The sequence below is a fragment of the Homarus americanus genome, unplaced genomic scaffold, assembly GCF_018991925.1.
Source record: "Homarus americanus isolate GMGI-L3 unplaced genomic scaffold, GMGI_Hamer_2.0 scaffold31037, whole genome shotgun sequence".
Lineage (NCBI taxonomy): Eukaryota > Metazoa > Arthropoda > Malacostraca > Decapoda > Nephropidae > Homarus > Homarus americanus.
In genome coordinates, this window is record NW_024722227.1 from 16,709,349 (window position 1) to 16,717,614 (window position 8,266).

Here is an 8,266-nt window from a genome sequence, read left to right on the forward strand (position 1 = left end):
CCGACGACCTTGAAAGCTCAGTATCGCCATATGCTGCGTGTTTGAAATTACTCTGAAATTTCTGAATATTACATATATATATATATATATAAATATATATATATATATATATATATATATATATATATATATATATATATTATATATATATATATTATATAAAAAAAAATATATATATATATATATATATATATATATATATATATATTATATATATATATATATATATATATATATATATATATATATATATATATATATATATATATATATATATATATATATATTGTTACGAGTTGGGGATTTAGAATATAGTTAAAAGTCTACCAGATCCCAACAGGCAAACAATAAAAAACAAAGACAATCGGACTATAAAGGGTAGACTAGGATGAGAGTTTTGTTCTGTATAATAAAGTACTTTAAATTCCTTAACAAAATATCCAGCTTTATAATTTACCCGTAACCTACTTAACCTAAACATTAACAGTATATACATATTTATACAACAATTTTGTTCTTGAGCCAGGACGCGGGAGGCACATATAGATAACAACACTTAAGTGCAGAGCTGAGACGGGTTGACGAGTAAGGCTGAGTATTGGGAAGGAGATGGTAGGTAGTCACTTGTGCCATAGGTTTCCCAGGATAGGTGATCCTAGTGTGGTCACTTCCCAGAGTGAACTGAACTTTCCTCGATCTGGAGCTGATGAGGAAGACTTGAGGTGACGAACAACCAGGATATGGAGGCAAACCCCGGAGTGGGTAACTAAGACTAGTCATACTCTGGTTTCTGGGTCCTCAGATGGCGTTGTTTCGTAGTTGTAGGTGGATCATGCGACAATAGATGGCAGGGTTTGGCACCACCCCTCATCCAAAGACTCCCATAGCGCGGGAGCGAAGGTGATCACCTGGCGCGGCCTGGGAGAGAAATAGCTGCATTTCCACTGGAGCTCGGGATAAGGAGTCCGTAATCAGGCTGGGTTCACCCTTTGCGCCGCATCAGATTGGTAGGGCTGCGGAGGAGAGCCCAGCCGGAGGATTCGCTGGTTGGGGGTCATGTTACCGATGAACGTGAGCGGTTACCGCCGGTGAAGACTAGGGTGGTTTGTGGGCGAGATTGGAGGTAACATTCAACCCTTTATTGCAAATCACTGCTTAAAAGCCTCTTCTCTATGGTCGAGTAGTTGGTCTGATGTTTTTCAACTTGGCGAAGTAGTATGCCACAGGGTGAAGGATAACAGTGTTGGGTCGAAGTTGTAGTGAGCACAGCCACCAATTCACACCACTAGCGCCGATTTGGTAGACGGAGGCAAGGTGTAGTCAGGGGGCGGGATCACAGGCTTGGAGGCAAGGGAAGGCTTTGAGGCGGTGGGAAAGACTTACCCAGCTCTGGTTCCAGATGTAAGGGACCCAGAGAACTGGTAAGGTCTGTGGAGGGGTCCGCCACGCCTGGAGAAGTTACTGCAGAACTGATTTAGTAGCCAAGACATCCTTAGGAAGCTTAAGAGTTCCTTCCTCGTCCTTGGAGTGGATGATAAGATGGCTTTTAACGTTTGCGTCCTCAGTCTCACCATACCATGCCCAAATGATATGTCCCAGGTAAGTCACTGAGGCCCGGCCAAAAAACAAACAGATTTAGCCAGGTTTATGGTGAATCCAGTCTCTTGCAGTCGTGCTTAACAGTGTCTCCAAACGCTCCAGATGTTCGTCCCAGCCGTCCGACACCAACATTGTGGTCATCCAGGTAGGCGAACGTCCCACCTAGGTCCGAATCAGTAATTGATTGCCCTATGGAATGACGAGCATTAGAAAGCCAAACGCGTAACCAAATATTGAAAAAAGACCAAAATGGAGTTATAGATGCTGAGATTACTTTTTTACCCCATCCGTGAGTCCCACTACAATATCCTTTCATAGGGTTCACGGAAGAGAGTAAATTTTGCACAGCCTATGCTGTCTATTATATCTTCAATCAAAGGTAAAGGGTAGGAGTCTGGAGACAGTGACCTGGTCTACTTTACGATAATCGGTACAGAAACGAAGGCAAGCATCGGGTTTAAATGAGAAGGCAGTGAAGCCCAGGGGAGGTACTAGGCTCAGCTAAGTTATGTTTTAACAAAAAAATCTACCTCCTTTTCATAATCTCTTTTTTGTGATTTAGTCGATATGCTGATTGCCTAATGGGTTGTAAGCATCATCTGGAGATTAGCTTTATATCATGTTTAAGTATATAGCAAACCCCTGGGAGGTCTGACGTGACTTTAGGAAATGTTGATAATAACTTAGTGAGATCTTTTTGCTTGAGATGGATTCAGAGGGCATCAGAAAAATACTCATCCAAGTTGTTGAGTATGGCATCAAAGCAGGGCTTTTCTTTTTAGGTAGAGGGAAGTCTAAATTCTCCAATAGATCCATGTCTGTCCTCGCTCCGGCCCTGACAAAAACTGTATGCAATACAGGTAGGCTTATAGCCTCTGGGGAAGTCTTCCTCGACTGCCTGGAATGGTAAAGTTTCATGAGACTAATGTGAACAAGTTGGTGAATCTTTCATGATCAGGAGTATGGACTATAGTTAGAGGGAGCAGTTTATTAGCATTGATTTGAAAGTTTTGATGGAACCGTTCCAAGCACCTTGGGATTGTGGGTGGTAAGTCGAAGATGTACGGTCCACACTGGAGGTCTTTTCTAACACCTGTTTGAACAAAGATGGATCAGATTGTTGGGCTTAATGAGCTCATCCTTACTAATGGTCTTATTGTAAAGGTTCTTCTGTGGGTAGGAAGATATTGGTGGTGGCTTTAGATGAAGTTAGGCCCATTTCCTGCACAATGTGACCGGGGTGACAGCACAAGATAAAAAGGTGAGGAGTAGTTTCTGCTGTCAGTGGTGAGTTGACAGGTAAGGAGAGTCGACTGGTTTATGTTGGGGAAACCACTAGACTCCTACCAAGTCATTACCTAATAAAATGAATGCCGCTCACAGGCATTGGATCTTTCCTAATGGCTACTTGCACTTCCCCCAGTAACTAAGGCTGGAGGCAATTTAGCTATGATAGGAAGAATGGGATGAGAGGATCTGGAAATTAGAACACTTCATTAGTAAAATTTGCAGATATATCAGGAATGACGTTAAACAGAGGATAGATCGTGCTGCGCCTGTATCACGTGTATACGAATAGGGAAAGAACGAGACCCCTCTTATGATTTAAATTTTTCCCTCATAGGTGAATGAAGAGAAGAGATCCTGATGGGGCCTTTCCACATTGGTGTTTGCTATTGGTTTGAATTTGGGATCCAGGGAACTACTTTTAGAAGTTCGACACTTTGGGTGTTTACAAGACTGGATCGTATGGCCTGGTTTTTTACAATAAGAACAATAAAACTTGGTTGCATCAGGGGGGTTAGGTGTGGGACCTTTCGACCTACCACTCACGTCCCTAAGGTTATCATCAGAGGAGGACCTAACATGCCGGAACGTACCACGTTCCCTACTGCCCAGTGACCCCACAAGAAAGGCGTACTCATCAGCCAGCTCAGCAGCACGCCCTAAATTAACCTCTCCACGCTCCTCCACATGCTTCAAGATGTGAAATGGTATTTTGCTCTTCCACTCCTCCAGGACTACCAAGTTTAACAAATCCTGAAATGTGGAGGTCTCTGTAGCCTCTAACCACTTCTTGAAAAACCTAAGCTTTTCTTGAGCAAACTCAACAAAGGTGTGTGAAAATGTTTTGGTTAGTTTACGAAACTTCTGCCGGTATCTATCTGGCGTGATAGCATAAGAGGTGAGGATATTCTTTTTTACGTTATCATAGTCATCAGTCTGGTCTAAACAGTTATAAACTCTACGAGCCTTACCACATAATTTAGGAACTAACACCGACACCCACTGGTCCTTAGGCCACTCATTCTTCCCGGCTATTTTCTCAAAAGCCCTAAATGACCCATCCATATCGGATTCATCAAACCCGGGAACAACGGAAGAAGCATTAGAAGGGTTAAAAGCAGCTAGTTTCTCTTTTAATACCACTTCTTTTGATTTAAACTCTGATGTTAAGGTGACTTCTGTCTCTCTCACCTGTAGTTCTTTCAGTCTAACCTCCTGCTCCAACTTGGCCTGTTCCGACCCATGCTCCAACTTGGCCTGTTCCAACTCAAGGTTTTCATTTTGATTTGGAACTCGAACCTAGCTCGTTCTAGTTCTAAGGCGTCTACTCTTTGTGATTTTTCTTGAGGTCTAGCCAGACCTGAAGCAACTTCTGAGTGAGGAGGGGTGGTGGATAGTGGTTGAAGTTTCTTGGACATGGGCGTTAATAGGTCAACAGCGGATTCTTTTAAAACTTCTTGTTGAACCAACATTTCAATTACCTGATTTTTTAACATTTCCTTAGTCATTTGCTGTGAATATGGGATATTGTAATCGTCGGCTATTCCTTTACATTCTTTCTTCAGGATATTAACAAGTAATTTAGCTACGGAAGGATTTTCAATAAAATCCTGGAGATCAAAACCTGAGGTGGCCATTGTTAAGAAAACTAGGATAAATTAACTAATGGTCAAAAGATAAGATAAGTGGATAACCCTAGAAAATATCACGGCAGTGGATAACCAGAAAGTCCCGGAAACTACCCAAGTTATACCTAGGGAAATTACACTTATGAATATTGTTCTTCTAAGAAGATCCTTAGATAAGGACAAGAGACTTGAAAGAGGAAGGGCGTATTACGGCATTAATATAAAGCTCCGGATTAACAACCCTTAGATACTTGAAACAGGAAGGGCGTATTACGGCATTAATATAAAGATCCGGATTAACAACCCTTGAGTTACTTTATTATTGACCCCGAATGAGATAATGAGAAGAACAATAATTGAGGCTTTATAATTATGGGGTCCTGGTAGAGCGGGGCGTCCCAAGATATCACTTCACCCTAAACTAGTGACTATGGAACAGCCTACTCTGGAGGGAGGGTACGACATTAAACAGATCCGGATTCTTCCCTACACTCAATAAGACTTACTACACGACTGCCATGTGTAATAACAGCTAAGCCTTATGACACTTGGAACCTAATATCCTACGTCTGTCACTCTTACTGTACAATAATACCAATATATACACACACATATGAAGGAACTTTAAACCACCGTAAAGCAATTGTGAACAGAAGTGACTGGGAGGAATAATTAACAAGGAGTAAAAAGGGAGGAAGAAATATGGCACTTAAGGTCGTGTCCTGTCACGGTCTCCATTTGTTACGAGTTGGGGATTTAGAATATAGTTAAAAGTCTACCCAGATCCCAACAGGCAACAACAATAAAAAACAAAGACAATCTGACTATAAAAGGGTAGACAAAGGATGCGAGTTTTTGTTGTGTATAATAAAGTAACATAAATTCCTTAACAAAATATTCAGCTTTCTATAATTTACCCGTAACCATACTTAACCTAAACATTAACAGTATATACATATTTATACAACAATTTTGAAGCAAGTGGACGCGGGGAGGCAATATAGGATAACAAATACTTAAGTGCGGAGCAGAGATGGCTGACGAGTAAGGCTGAGTATTGAAGGAGATGGTAGGTAGTCACTGTGCCGTAGGTTTCCAGGATAGGTGATCCTAGTGTGGTCACTTCCCAGAGTGAACTGAACTTTCCTCGATCTGGAGCTGATGAGGAAGACTTGGAGGAGGTGACGCAACAACCAGGATATGGAGAAGGGAAACCCCGGAGTGGTAACTAAGACTAGTCATACTCGGGTTTCGTCCCTAGATGGCGTTGCTCTGTGTAAGAAATCCAGTTCATTAGCGTGTGTATGTATCACAGCTATACATTGATTAATTTACTGTTTCCTTACTGTATTAGTGGTTGCAAAGGGACTTCTTGTTGGAAAATATATGGGTATATAACATTATGGAAAATTAAAGAGTAGATTGTACTTGACAGAAATAGATAAAGTAATTAATTAATATGTCTTTGAAATGTAACTTTAAATCTAAAGTAATTTAGTTATGAAGATGGAATCCGTAACAAGTCGCCCCCGATACATTGCGAACTTTACAGAAATATACATCAATGAGAACGTCTTATTTATTGTCTTGAAAGTGAACTATTAAATGAATACAAGAATACTGTTAAATACAAATCAGATTAATATCACCGTGTTAAAAGAATATCATTTGTACAAGTATTCTAGCCTGGAGGTGGCGAGACAACCGCGGGTGTGTGAGGTTGGCACGACTGAGGGACAGGCTGCAGGCAATTTGCGTTAGCAGTCAAGCCAAATGGAGATGAAGTCCTGGAGCTGGAGTAAGCGCTGGGGCGTGGTGAGGGCTGGGCTGGGTTCACAGAACACATTGGCGCAGACACACAAATCTCTGTTTGATGACTAAATACAATCCTTCCTAGATGTCTTTGGTGCACGGCAGATGAAATGAACAACTCTTCTTAGAACCAAGAGAGTCATTAAAACGAATTTCGATATGCTAGCTGGAATACGTATGAATCTTTAATTGGACTTTGGAGGATCATTGACTTGGAGACACTACACCCTTCTTATTATTGTATTTTTCTTTCGTCACAGCCTGTGTTTGACCTGTAAATTAGTCAGGTTGGAGGTGAGGCCACTGGTTTTGCTCACTGTTAAAGAATATCAACAACCGTTAATTAGAGTAATTATAAACGCCATGGTTATGGACGTTCAGGTGAAGGGCAAGTCGAAGGGAATGATTGAAACCCATCTTTTGACGCATTCAATATTTATTGATGTGGTAAAAACAAGTGCGGGTCAATGCAGATCAGTATGGTGTTCCAAGAGACAACAGTGTCTGTGTAAATTGTCTCAATACAAATTCTTGGACAGGATTTAGTCGGTGTTTACCAGTGCGAGCAGCGGGCTGCTCCTTACAGCATCACTCGAGAGAGCGATCTCCTGGAGTCCAGGTCCGCCAGAGTCAACACCCCAAAAAAGAAACAAACAGGAACTAAGGCACCACCTGCTACGGAGAACAAAGACCTAGGGCATGAAACTGGTATCCGATTTTACTCCACTACAGCTCCTCCCATAGTCTCAACAGAAAGACTATTGGCAGAAATAAGGCAAGGCAAGATCAAATACACATACTCAGACAAAAACCTAGATGACACACATATTGAAACACTAATCAAGAAGGGAAGAATCCTCACAAAACACAACAGAATAGAAAGAGTTGATCAGTCAACATATAAAAAGATCCGCTTGGGCCTGGACAGGAGGCTGTCAGGGGAGCACCGGTCAGCAAAAATGGCGCAAACCAGCTCTAGGCACCAGCCTTCATAATAAATAAGCTAAAAATAATCCAACATAATGTCTTAGCATGGATCCCACAAAGAGCAAGCGAATTATACAACACATACCGTAACATAGACCCAGATATTATTCTCATCAATTCGCATGGTAAGAAAAACTCAGAAAAAATAAAACTATTTAACTACACAGTATACCAAAAAAACAACCAAGACACACCACATGATGGAATAGCCATAGCCATCAAACGAAACATACAACACAAGATACACGACTCATTTCAAGAAAACTTTCTGGCGATCGAAATTAACTGCCCAACAGGACCTATTATAATCGGCACCTGTTACCTCCCTCCGAGAAGACCCATATTCCCACTAGCAGACATGCTCAAACTCCTGAGAAGAAACATACCAGCATATTTCTTGGGTGATTTAAATGCTCGACATCGCGTCTTGGGACACCAGGACAACAACGCCGTGGGCAAGATTTTAAACACATTACTGAGTCATGGCAACGCAATACACCTTGGCCCGGAATTCCCCACATACATCAGAGCAGGTCAAATCGGACATCCAGACATAGTACTAACAAACCAGCATCACCATCTTAACCTGCAAATGGAACCCGGCCCAATAACCACCAGTGACCATCTCCCTATCGTAGCCACACTCTCCACGTCGCCAATTCAGATCCCTGCCAGGACGAGATACAGCTACAGCCGATCCAACTGGGAGGAATTCCAAAATGAGCTAAGCAACCACCAAATAACCCGGCTAAACAACAAACACACCTCCCAAATAGACAGCACACTGGAGACATGGTACGGAAACGTGATCCAAGCAATGGAACACCACATACCCACGACCACTCACCGCACATTACCACACCCCCAATACACACATCAATCAAGAATTTTACAGACACAGTTTAGTAACTTATTCAAATTAATCCTAGAACATGGATGGACGCCAGAATACA